The sequence below is a fragment of the Myotis lucifugus genome, unplaced genomic scaffold (genome assembly GCF_000147115.1).
Source record: "Myotis lucifugus unplaced genomic scaffold, Myoluc2.0 scaffold_169, whole genome shotgun sequence".
In the NCBI taxonomy this organism is placed as follows: domain Eukaryota; kingdom Metazoa; phylum Chordata; class Mammalia; order Chiroptera; family Vespertilionidae; genus Myotis; species Myotis lucifugus.
In genome coordinates this window covers 437549-451467 of record NW_005871217.1, presented here as the reverse complement: position 1 = coordinate 451467, position 13919 = coordinate 437549, and the positions used below count along the sequence as shown (strand labels likewise).

Sequence of the window (13919 nt, the reverse complement as noted above, 5' to 3'; positions counted from 1 at the left end):
AACCAGCATATTTTCATTGTCCACTGTGTCTAGCTTGAGAGATGGACAAGAAATATGAATATGAATATATATATATATATATATATATATATATATATATATATATGATGTGTGGCCATGGACTTGGGAGTAACAGGACTGAAATATTAGTGACAAGGAAGTCTGGGGAAGAGAGAAGTGGATAGACCTCTGAATGGACACAGACAGTGAAGATATTTGTGCCCCATGTGAATGCCACTGGAAGGCATATAGTGCCTGGGCTCAACAACTTGAACTTCCCCTTACTGAGGATGGCATGGTTCATGCTAATGCAGACTACCAAATCTGCCATCAGCAGAGACCAAAATTGAGTCCTCAACATGGCACTATTTGCTCTGGGGTCCGGCCAGCCAGCCACTGGTGACAGGTTGCTTATATCGACCTCTTTCATCATGGAGGGGAACAGAGATTCATCTTCATAGGAACAGACACATTTTCTGGATATGGTTTTCCCTTCCCTGCCTATAATGTTTGTGCCAGCACCACCATCTGTGGACTCTTCTACACAGCATTGCATCTGATCCAGAAACAGATTTCACAGCAAAGGAAGTGTAGTGATGGGTCCATGCCTATGGAATTAACTGGTCTCATCACAGGCCACATCATCTGGGTGCAGATGGCCTAATTGAAAGGTGGAATGGCTTTGCAGACTCTGTTATGATGCTAGTTGTGAAACAGCACCCTGAAAGAATGGGGTTTTGTTTTATAGGATGTAGTATATGCTTTGAATCACAGACCAATATATGGTTCTGTCTTCCCCATAGCCAGTATAAATGGGTCCTGAAATTAAGGGGTAGAAGTGGGAGTGGCTCTTCTCACTATTTCACCTAATAACCCACTCATGGAATGTTTGTTCCCCATCTTGGCAACTATGAGCTCTGCTTGTTTGGAAATCTAAGTGCCTGTTGATGGTTAATTTAAAATTATATATGAGGCCCGGTGCACTCCGGGGGCCTCCGGGGGGGGGGGGCGGTGTCCCTCATCCTGGCCTGCGCCCTCTTGCAGTCCAGGAGCCCTCAGGGGATGTCCGACTGGCAGTCGGACATCCTTAGCGCTGCTACAGAGGCCAGAGAGGCTCCTGCCACTGCAGCAGCACTCACCAGCCATGAGCCTGCTCAGGGCTTCTGGCTGAGTGGTGCTCCGCCTGTGGGAGTGCACTGACCACCAGGGGGCAGCTCCTGCATTGAGCGTCTGCCCCCTGGTGGTCAGTGTGTGTCATAGTGACAGGTCATTCCACTGTTCGATCAATTTGCATATTAGCCTTTTATTATATAGGATTTTTTATTGGTTCCAGAGAGGAAGGGAGAGGGAGAGAGAGATAGAAACATCAATGATGCCAGAGAATCATTGATCAGGTGCCTCCTGCACACCCCACACCAGGGATAGAGCCTGCAACCCGGGCATGTGCCTTGACCGGGAATCAAACTGTGACCTCCTGGTTCATAGGTCAGTGCTCAACCACTGAGCCAGGCATGATGGTTAATTTTTGTTTGTCAACTTGACTCAGCCATGGAGAGCCCAGATATTTGGTTCAACACTATTTGGAGTGTGCCTGTGAGAGTGTTTCTGGATGAAATTAACATTTGAATTGGTAGACTAAGGAAAGTAGGTGTCTCCCAAAGTGAGGGATTCATCCAATCCATTGAAGGCCTGAATAAAACAAAAAGACTAAGCAACAGAGAATTCACTCTCTCTCTGCCTGACTGTCCTTGATCTGGGACATCAGTCTTCTCCAGCCTTTGTACTTGGACTCAGACTTGGATTGGAGTTACACCATCAGGTCTCCTGGGTATCCAGCTTGCTGACTGCAGATCTTGGGACTTCTCACACTCCAAATTACGTGAACCAGTTCCTTGTAATAAATCTCTTAATATATAAATATGTCCTTTTGGTTCTGTTTCTCTGGAGAACTCTAATACAGATTTTGGTACTGGGAGTGGAGGAATAGAATGTTAAGAATGAGTTTTCTGCCTGGCCGATGTGGCTCAGTGGTTGAGCATCGACCTATGAACCAGAAGGTCAGTGGTTTGATTCCCATTCAGGGCACATGCCCAGGTTGTAGGCTCAATCCCCAGTGTGGGGCATGCAGGAGGCAGCCGATCAATGATTCTCTCTCATCATGGATGTTTCTATCTCTCTGTCTCTCTCCCCTTTTCTCTGAAATCAATATATATTAAAGTTTTTTTAAAATAATGAGTTTTGTGAACTGGTTCTGAAGTTTCTGGAATTGGTTCTCTAATCTGATTAAATTGAAAGATACTAATGACATAGACTATGGAGACACTCAAAATATCTACTGGATACATAGTCAACTAATAAGAAGCAAGGAGCTGGGTGACTGTGTGTATGATACTTTCAAATATTTTTTTTGAAAACTAAGGAATAGAATGAGATTGGCTGGTTGCTCCTACTGTCTCTGGACAAAGTGGTGCAACAGAAGATGAGCTCAGGGATTGGAATCCCCAGCTCAAGCACCATAAATGATTCAAAAGTTTCTAGGTGTGCCCTGAAGGAGAGCCTTATCTCCTGTAGCTGAAGGGCTGAGATTACTGAAAATCAAACCCAAAATCTCAGTACTACAGGCTTAATTACAAGGCAAGTTAAGCTCCCAGCCTTGCACTTACTGGGAAGGAATAGTATCCTGAAAGTTGGAGTGTGTATGTGTGGGAAGATCCTAATGAAGCTAGGGACACTGTGCCTTAAGTTCTAATAAGTCCTCTTTGCCAGTGGGTGAGGCCTCAACCAGGGAGCACAACAATGATTCCATTGAATTGGAAAGTGAGAAAATTTGGATATTTTGGGCTCCTAAGCCAGAGAAACTACAGGGGAAAAAAGAGAGAGGGGAAGTAGAGTTAATTTACTAGCTAGAGCGATTGATCTTCATTACTAAGGGGAAAACAGTTGCTGCCACGCTGTGGAGGCAAGGAAGATTATGTCTGCAACCCACAGGAGTATCTGAGATGCCTCTTAGTACTTCCGTGCCCAACAGTAAAAGTTAATGGAGAACTATAGGAACTGAAAACAGGCAGGATGATTGAGGACTCAAACTCTTCAGGAATTAAAGTTTGGGTGACTCCATCAGGTAAAGAGAGCATCTGAGGTTCTGGAGGAAGGCAGGGAAAATACAGAATGGATAGTGGAAGAAGGAAGCCAGTGATGGCAATTACAACCTTGTGACAATTACAGAAATGAGTACTATTGTAGCTTTGCTTATTTTCTTCTTGCTTGTTATATTTCTGTATTTATTTGTATATGCAAGTCATTTTCTTTTGCTGTTTCTTTCCCATTTTAATTTTATATACGAATACTTATTGGAAATTAATTTCATCTTTAGATGCTGGAATATTAGTGGGACTATGACTAAATTTGAGGAATAATTAATCTAAACAGCAATGAATATAATGACTCGAGATATAATTTGAGGAAAGAGTGAAACTTCCTCTCTTGTGAGAAGGGTAGCTATATCTTGTTAGATATATCTTGTAGAATTGTTTTGTTGTAGGAGAATTCAAATACGTGTGGAAGGGTGCATATGGAAGCTGAGTAATCAAACGGGTGGACTGTTCCACTTATTGATTTTTGTCTCTTGGCTTCAAATTCATCTTTTATGCCTGTTCTGTGAAAATGGCTCTGGTCCGCTTAAATGTTTTTCCTTTACCAGCTGGTACCGAAGGTTTGCCAGTAGAGGGCACTGGAAAGACATTGCAAGGAGGAAAATGGTTTTGCTTCCTGCTTCTGGTGGGCCCACTCAGCAGGTTGCTGCAGCATACGCAGCTTTCTCCAGCACCAGCGTCCTGAAGCATCACAGGTTCTCCAGTGCAAGGTGACCACCGGCACCCAGTGGCCAGCAGCTTCTCCCTGGAATCTCCCATCAGACAGTGAAGCACTCACAGCTTCTCCATTTTCCTGTGTTTTGCTGTGCAAGGCAGCCAGCAGCACCCAGTGGCCAGCAACTTCCCCTGACACCCTCCCTCACATATAGCTTTGTAGCAGAGTGCCTCTGATGACTCACCTTCCCATGAACAACTTTCTTTGGCACCCTAGATGGTGGATTTCTGGCAGGTTCCAGGAAGCAGATTTCCAGCCAGTTCCACCATTCAATGAGTCACGACCATAATTTCTTGAACAAGGACTGGATCTCAGCTCTGAGTCCAGGAGCAGAGGGTGGGGTGGGGGCAGAGAAGGGTCTTCCTTGGGCGCCATATTTCAGTCATGCTCATGCTTTCCTCCACCTTCTTGAACATAAAGCTGTTTTGACGTTCTTTGTCTATTGGATTGATCATCTGGGTCATTTTCTATGGATTATTTTTCCCTATGTGGGTTGTAGTCTCCTGCTTCTTTTCATACCTGATAATATTTTATTGCATGCCAGACATTGTATATTTTACCTTGTTGAGTGCTGAATTTTTTTGTACTTAAAAAATTGGGGTGCTTGGCCGATGTGGGTCAGTTGATTGAGCATCGTCCCATGCACCAGGTCAGGACACCTGCCCGGCTTATGGGCTCGATCCCCGGTAGGGGGTGGGGGAGATTGATGATTTTCTCTCATCATTGATGTTTCTATCTCTCCCTTCCTCTCTCTGAAATCAATAAAAATATATTTTTAAAAATTTGTTCTGGGACACAGTTAATCAATTTGATACTGTTGAGGCTTGCATTTAAGTTTTTTAGGGCAGGCCTGAATAACCTTTAGTCCAGGGCTAATTTGACTGATAGTCTAGAGCTAATTTGGTACTGAAGCAATACCTTTCTGTGATCCTTATTCAGTGCCTCATGTGTTAATCGATTTTCCCACTCAGGCAGATGTTGGGGATGAACTTTTCCCGCCTCTGTGTATTGTTCCTTCTGATCCTTTTCAGTGGTCTTTCCCTGGCCTCAGGCAGTTTGCTTACATATATGTGCTGATCCCTACTGCTTGAAGACTTGAAGGGAACACTTTCTCTCTCTGTGCAGCTCCATCCTCCATAGTACTCTGCCCTTTCCTGTGAACTCTAGCTGCTTTCAGAGTTCTCAGATGTCCAACCTCGCCTTGGGGTTAACAATTGCATTCATCTATGGTTTATCCTTCCTGTGTTTCTTTTGGCAAAAATAACCAGATCTACATCTCTATTCTTATTTCTTCTTTATTATCAAAAGATAGCACTTTCTTGAAAAAAATCCAATAGACTAAATGGCCAATTCACCAAACCATCAACTCACCTACAACCCAACTGATGAAAGCTAATTTGCTGAAAGATCAATGTTCTGAATTCTTGAAGATTTGGAGATAATTTTAATTTCATTCTACTACTGGGTGGTAGGTACCAAACACCGTCAACCAAGTTAATTCACTGCTGCTCTTCTATAGCCAGAGGTAGCAACATGATTGATGGAAATACAAAATGTTGGCCACGGGGAGGGGAGAATTCCTAGGCATGGGTTGACTTGGTCACTTGGCAATTGGGCACACAGGGAAGGATCCTGGGCAGTGTAATGGCCTTCTTTCCATTAGGGCTTGGGGCTGGGATGGAAATGGGGCCAAAGAGTGAAGATGAGTGGTAACAATGTTCATCTCAAAGTGGAGCTTTTCCAAGATACCAAGAGCCATGAGCTGAGGCCACCGCAAGAAGAGGCTCCAGTAAATCTTCATGACCTTGCCAATGAATTCTTTTTTTCTTTTCCTCCAAATCAATACATGGCTTTTTTGGCATCTTTATTTTTTTAAATATATTTTTATTGATTTCAGAGAGGAAGGAAGAGGGAGAGAGAGAAACATCAGTGATGAGAGAAAATCATGGATCAGCTGCCTCCTGCCCATCCCCACACTGGGGATCGAGCCCGCAACCTGGACATGTGCCCTTGACTGGAATTGAACCTGGGGCCTTTCAGTCCACAGGCCGATGTTCTATCCACTGAGCCAAACTGGCTAGGGTTCATCTTTAAAATATCACCAAAACAAAAAAAAGAAAAGAAAGAGAAAAAAACTTATGGACAGGGACAACAGTGTGGTGATTGCCAGGGGAAGGGAGTAGAGGGAGGTGGAGAAGAGTATAGGGGAGATAAATGGTGATGGACAGAAACTTGACTTGGAGTAGTGAACACACAGTACGTTGTACAAATTATGTATTGTATAATTGTGCACCTGGGACCTGTTAACCAGTGTCACCCCAATGAATTCAATAAATATAATATTGCAAATAAGTCTGAGAAATCATTTGGAATCTTGCAGTTTCTATAGCTGGACAACTTAGATCTTATTCATCAGCCTGCTGAACTGTGCCTTTTTCAGAAACATAGATACCAACCAAAATTTTTCTGGTATTCTTGCTTTTAACTGCGGTGGCTCACTGAATCAAAGCAGCTGAATTTGATACAAGTTCAATGTTGTTTTCTTCAAGAATCAACTAATATTTCTGGGCTTGAGATACTGAACAAACAACACCTGACCTCATCCGAATCCTGTGGATGTATTTTTCACCCAAGAAATTTCTGTTTCCAACAAGAGAACCATTCTCCTGAATAACGACATTTATGGGGAAGTGAGTACACAGACCTCATCTTGTAACGGAAGCTCAGTGTAAAACCCTTAATCATGTTCTGTACATGACTGCAGATAGTGAAAACGGTGGCCAGTTCCTTTCTATATCCCCACCATTTGTCAACCCAGAGCCTCTTTTTCTTTCCAAGGAGACTGAGTTCCACATTGATTTGATTGAAACCCCTCCACAGGGTGCCTCTGAGGCCCTTCACAATAACTGTGTGCCCCTTCAGAGAGATGTCAACATTTTCTGGGATGTTGACAGTTTGATTGCTGAGAAGGGTCTTTATCCTCACAGTAACTGTGGCAAAGAGTGACAGTGAATTCCTAAGTATGACATCAAAAGTACAGTCAACAAAAGAAAAAAAACAGATAAATTGGATTTCATAAAAATGTAAAACTTCTGTGCATCAAAGTGAAAAGACAACTTACAGAATAGGAGAAAGTAATTGCAAATCTTATAAGGGTCTAGTATCCAGAATATAATAGAACTCATAATTCAACAACAAAATGAAAAACAGCCCAGTTGATGTGGCTCCATGATTGAGCATCTACCTATGAACCAGGAGGTCACAGTTCGATTCCCGGTCAGGGCACATGCCCAGGTTGCGGGCTCGATTCCCAAGCAGGGACGTGCAGGAGACAGCAGATCAATGATTCTCTCTCATCGTTGATATTTCTATCTCTCTCTTGCTCTCCTTTCCTCTCTGAAATCAATAAAAATATATATTTTAAAATAAGATATTTTTAAAAATTAGATTTTTTAGTGGGTAAAGGACTTCAATAGACATTTCTCCAAAGAAGACATACAAATGTCTTGGAAGCACATGAAAAGATACTCAACATCATTTATCATTAGAGAAATGCAAATGAAAACCACAATGAGATACCATCCTCACTAGGATGGCTATAATAAAATTTTTTAAAAATAATAGTAAATGTTGGCAAGAATATGGAGAAATTGAAACCCTCATACTGCTGATGGAAATGTAAAACGATTTCAGCTGCTGTGGAAAGTTTGGCGGTTCCTCAAAAACGTAAACATAGAATTATCAACTGGCCCAGCAATTCCATTCCTAGGTAGATTCCCCCAAACAACTGAAAACTGGTACTCAACAAATTCCTGTACACGCATCACTATGTACAACAGCCAAAAGGTGGAAACAACTCATACGTCCATCACCAGATGAATGGATAAACAAAACGTGGTATATACATACAATAGAATATTTATTATTCAGTCATAAAAAAAGTATGAAGTACATAAGGCATTCTGTAATGCAGATGAATCTTGAAAGCATTATGCTATGTGAAAGAAGCCAGACAAAAAAGCTCACACATTGTATGCTTTCACAATAGGTAAATCCATAGAGACAGAACACAGATCAGTGGTTGCCAGGGGTTGAGGGATGGAGAGTGTGGGCAACTGCTTAATGGGTACAGGGTTTCCTTTTGGGGTGATGAAAACACTTTGAAACTAGATAGAGGTGGTGGTTGCACAACATTGTAAATATACTCATTGCCACTGAATTGCTCACTTTATAATAGTTAATTTTATGTTTTGTGAATTTCACCTCAATGAAAAAAAGAAGGGGAGGAGAAGAAAAGGAGAAGGAGAGAAGAATGGAAGAAGAAAATCTAATTCTCCAGTGGGGCGTGGGTAAGTAGGTTTTCCTTGAGACATTCTTTTCAGCTTTATGAGATATAATTGATATATGACATTGAGTAAGTGTAAGGTGTAGAATGTGGTGATTTTTTTTATACACATATATTGAGAAATGTTTACCACAATAAGGTTAGTTAGCATATCATCCACCTCACATAATCACCATTTTGTTGTGGTGGTGATGAGAATATTAAAGCTCTACTCCCACAGAAATTTCCTTTTGTTGTTTAATAAATGCTTTCCATTCTACTAAGTCCACATGATCTTCAAGTAAGTGCCTTTACCTAAATTTTAAAGATAAGAAAATTAGACAAAGCCTAAGTCACACAGCTGTTAGGTTTGGATCTAGTAAATTTCAAACTCCATCTGAACCTCAGACACCATACATTTTTGTACCTTCAGTGTCTAGTAGGACTCAAACATTAAATCAAGTCCTGTCATTCTTTAGCAACTACTGACCACCTATTTTAGACCCATGGCCTTAGGTTCCATATTATAAGTCCTCCAGGAGACACCAAGGGAAAACCCACCACTTCACTTTTCTCTCTCAGCACCAATTATGGAAGATGCAAATCCAAATGATCCAGTTATTAGTTTGTCCAACTGAATAAAAGGCATCCTTATAGGTCTTAACTCCTATTATTGATTGATTGATTGATTGATTGATTAAATATGTTTTTATTGATTTCAGAGAGAGAAAGGGAGAGAGAGATAGAAACATCAATGATAAGAGAGAATCATTGATCGGCTGCCTCCTGCATGCCCCCTACTCTCTCCTCAATGTTTCTATCTCTTTCTCCCTCTCCCTTCCTCTTTCTAAAATCAATAAAAATATATCTTTAAAAATCATTATCAATGAGAGAGTATATGAAAACACTAGATTATATGATAAATGAATAATAAATGATGAATGTGTGGGGAGGGTGGACACTGGGTAGACAGACAGTGATGGCGGGAAGTTTTCCACTGCACACCTTTTCATTTTTGAAGTATATGCATATTACCCACTCAAAAATTAAGTAATTCTTCAAAGTATACCTACAAAAAGACATCAATCCATAAGGACAAAAAGAATTGGAGAGGAAAATTCTGAAATGTGGATGAGTAGTAATGGATAAAGCAGACCATAGAAAACTAAATAATATACCAGCAGCTGGGAGGATGAAAGTCAGCAAACTATTGCACAGTGTAAGCCCTAACATTTGTTTTTTGTTCTCTTTTGTAATGCAAGTGCCGGCTTAAGCTTTGATTGCCTGAGACGTCCAATTCAAAGAGGCACCCACTTCCAATAAACACATTCCCAGCCACTAGACTAGATAAAAGCCAGGTGCTTCCCCCTACTTAGGCTCCTTTGTTTTAGAGATCTTGGTTGAGTTCTCTCTTTTTTTGAGAGAGAGTATAAATTTTCATTGTTTTAAGCCACCAAGTTTATGGTAATTTACTACAGCAGCTACAAGAAACTAATACTTTTATAAAATCCCAACCATGTAGAAGTTTTTAAAAATTTTAAATTCCATGGGGGATAATAGAAGAAGGTAAAGGGGGAGATAAATGGTGATGGAAGGAGACCTGACTTGGTGTGATGAACACACAATACAGAACACAGATGATGTGTTGTAGAATTATATACCTGAAATGTGTATATTTTTATTAATCACTGTAATCCCAATAGATTCAATAAAAAATGTTTTTCTGATTGAATGGAATGATTTCAATAGCTGACCATTTGGGCTACGTGTTTGTTTTCTCTTACTGCATTTTAGATTCCCACTCTTATGTTTTAAATTCACTAACAAAGAATGAGCCAGCCAAACCCTAGGCCCCTATCCTTGACCCCAATAAAAACAGAACCCCAGACGCATTCTCCCTCTCCCCCTCCTCCTCTCCCTCTGTGGCCCCAGTTGGTGCTGTGTAATTTCCGGGTCTAGTAAGTAATAAACCTGTATCTTGTCAAAGTTTCCTGATGGTTATTGCTAAAGGGCGTCTTCCAATCACAGTAAGAAACACAAGGGCCAGTCCAGACACAACACTGCTTACTGATAGGCTGAGACCAGTACAAAACATATTGAAAGTGGAATCCCCAAGATACTCAAAATTAACAGTACCAGGTATCTCTGGAAGGAAGAGTGCATCCAAAAACAAAGATGGATTGGTTAACAGTTTATTTAAAAACTCAGACCCAAGCATCTTCTTCCCACTCCATGAGTCTGGAAGGATATAAAATATATGAACAATTAATGATTGACATATACAGGACACCACAGCCAATGACAACAGAATAAACTTTTTTGAGATGCATATAGAACATTTACCAAAATTAACCATATCAATACCTATAGAGTAAGCTTAATGAACTTCAAAGGATTGAAATTCATCATCCCCTCCCCCCCCCCAAAAGAAAGAGCCCTAGCCAGTTTGGCTCAGTGGATAGAGTATCAGCTTGCAGACTGAAGAGTCCCAGGTTTGATTCCAGTCAAGGGCACATACCTGGGTTACGGATTTGGTCCCCAGTAGGGGTTGTGCAGGAGGCAGCCGATCAATGATTCACTCATTGATGTTTCTATCTCTCTCTCCCTCTCCCTTCCTCTTTGAAATCAATAATATAAAAAAAAGAAAAAACATAAAATAAAGAAAAAAGAAGAAATTCATCCTCTGATCATAGTGGAAATACATGATATCCTAAGTAACAATATAAAAACTGGAAGATCTAGAAATGCTGGGAAATTAAGTAGTATATCACTAAATAACAGAAGAGGAAGTTCTCTATGTACTGATTTTTTTAAAATAAATTTTTATTGGTTTCAGAGAGAGAGAGAGGGAGAGAGAGAAACATCAATGATGAGAGAGAATTATTGATTGGCTACTTCTTGCACGCCCCCTAATGGGGATCAAGCCCACAACCCTGGTATGTGCCCTGACCAGAATTGAACCATGACCTCCTGGTTCATAGGTCGACTCTCAACCATGAGCCACACCGGCTGGGTTCTATGTACTGATTTGTAAAGATTTCCAGGATATCTATAATAATAAAAGAGTAATATGCTAATTAGACTGGACGACCTTCCAGAAGAAGCCAGAGCTGTGAGGGAAGCCCGGGTCCCAGGTGCCAGAGGGAAGCTGGTGCTGGCAGCCGGGGGAAGGAAGGCCTACTCTTGCACATGCACCAAATGGTGGTGGGTTTGATTTCCAGTCAAGGTCACATATCTGGATTGCAGGTTTGATTCCCAGCCCTGGGTGGGGCACGTGTGGGAGGCAACCCATCCATGTGTCTCATATTGATGTTTCTCTCTCTCTCTCTCTCTCTCTCTCTCTCTCTCTCTCTCTCTCCCTCTCTCCCTTCCACTCTCTCTAAAAATTAATGGAAAAAATCTTCCCCAGTGAGGATTAACTAAAAATAAAGCAAGATACAAAACAGTGTATCGAGTATGCTACCTTTTATGTAAGAAACAGGGGAATACATACTCATATTTGCTTATATATGCATAAAGAAATTCTGGACAGATACACACTAAATTAATAAAGACTGGCACAGAAGCAAACCCAAGCTCTTTGGCTTGGAATACAAGTCTTTCTAGGATATGTTTGGAAGCCAGACTGCCTGCCACTTACTTTGATATAGGACTTTGGTCAAATTACTGTTTACTCATCTGCCACATAAGGATAATAGTATCTATCCTCACAGGGCGATGAGGATTAAATAGATTAATAAAAATGTCTGGCACATAGTTAAAATTCAATATATATCAGCCAATTTATCATCACTGTTTTCTGGCTCTAGCCTACCTTTCCCCCAGTGTCCTAACCAGCTCCCCTATAGCTATGGCTCTCAAGCCCAGGTGTATATTAGGATCATCTGGGAGATTTTTAAAAAATACTGAAAAATAGCCTGGTGGGTGTGGCTCAGTGGTTGAGTGGTGACCTAGGAACCAAGAGGTTGCAGGCTCGATTCCCAGTCGGGGGCGGGGGAGGGGGGTGCGGGCGTAGGGGGCGGGTGCAGGAGGCAGCCAATCAATGATGTTCCTCTCTCATCGATGTTTCTATCTCTCTATCCCTCTCCCTTCCTCTCTAAAAATCAATAAAAAACGTATTACAAATACTGAAATATTTACATTTCCCAGATAAATTTAAAATAAAATACTAAGGCCTGGACCCCACCCCCAGACCATATCAATCAGAATCCTTACAGGAGGAGGGGAAGTGGGACCCAGGCAGTGATATTTTCAAAATGCGCCCCAGATGGTTTTGATCATTTCTACCAGATTGCTGGTTCCTTCATTGTACCTGACACGTCAGGCTCATCCTGCCTCCACTCCTTTACTCACACTGTTCCCCCTCCTCTCCCCACCCCATCCATCCCACATCCCAGCCTGGTAAATTTCTACTCACCGACCACGCCCTAAGTTAGATGCCCTCTCCTCCATTAGGACCTCGCTGTCCTTTGCACACTCCTCCCTTTGATGATTGCTTGAGCTGACTGCAGGGGGAAGCCCCGCCCCCAGCCTCATCACCTGCTTCTCCCCCACACATATTTATTCCCTGTGCTTCTACCGCATCAAACTATTTGCCCTTCTGCAGGTGCCTTGACACCTGAACCTTTGCGCATGCTCGTCCTAACCCCCAGCTTCAAGGATGCCCTTAGGCAACTCCTACTTGTCCTGTGACTCCTGTGAAGCCCACTCTGAGGCCCTGGGCAGAGACTCCTGGGGCAGAGTTAGGTGTTGTCTGCCCTCTGTTCCCTGTGCTTTGAACTTATCTCTAGCATTCAGCACATTGTGTTTATTGTTGTATAATGTGTCTGGGTTGCCCTCAGTGTAAGCTTGAGGGCAAGGATTGTGATTTTGCCATTTTCTCTTATTTTAGTGCAGCACAGAGCCTGCATAAAGGAAGTACTTAGAGAGAATGTTTACTGAATTCTATTACCCTGTGGTGGTTACTGGCAGTCGTGGTGAAAATTGCTACTCTCCCCTTCAAGTAAAAGCCCCATAACTGAACACATAGTTTAAGACTAGTATGAACAGCACTGAGGAAAGCAGATTATCACCTCTCATTTTAGCCCATTTCTGTCCATAGAATCTGGGGCTAAGATCTCAGTACCTTATTTACATTGCATTATCAAGCCAGGCTTTGAGGTCTAAGATCTTATTAATGTTAACAAAACAGCCTTTGAGTACCACCCCCTCAACCAATTCACTGCCTGACAAATTGCTTTGCTTACTCAATGGTTTGCATCCAAAATCCGCTGGAAAGCTTTTCAACATCCTGCTGCCCAGGCCGCCCAGCAGGCCAATGCATTAGAATCTCTGGAGGTGGGTCCCAGGCATCAATGTTTTTTGAAGTTCCGGTTGAGAGTCGCTACTAGATTTAAAGCCATACAGCTCCCTCCTCAGACTCTGCACTTTTATTTTGTCCTCACTTGTCTACCATTCCTTCCTACCCTCAACTCCACTCCCTCCCACTTGCCTGCTCTCCAGTTGCTCACAGTTGACTTTTTTTCTTTCTTTTGTAAACTGCATTTTTAAAAATATGTTTTTATTGATTTTTAAAGAGAGAAGAAGGGAGAGAGATGGAAACATCAATGAGAGAGAAACATTCATTGGCTGCCTCCTGCACGCCCTCTATTAGGGGTGAGCCTGCAACCCAGGCCTGTGCCCTGACGGGGAATCGAACCGGTGACCTCTTGGTGCATGGGACAACACG

The 13919-nt window shown here is 42.0% G+C and overlaps 2 pseudogenes; both read right to left on the bottom strand.

Moving 5' to 3' along the window:
- LOC102439261 overlaps positions 1-556 on the bottom strand; it is a 6440-nt pseudogene extending 5884 nt beyond the window's left edge.
- A 5697-nt stretch (positions 557-6253) lies between these two features.
- On the bottom strand, positions 6254-12825 carry LOC106698369 (annotated as a pseudogene).
- Positions 12826-13919: the final 1094 nt, after the last annotated feature.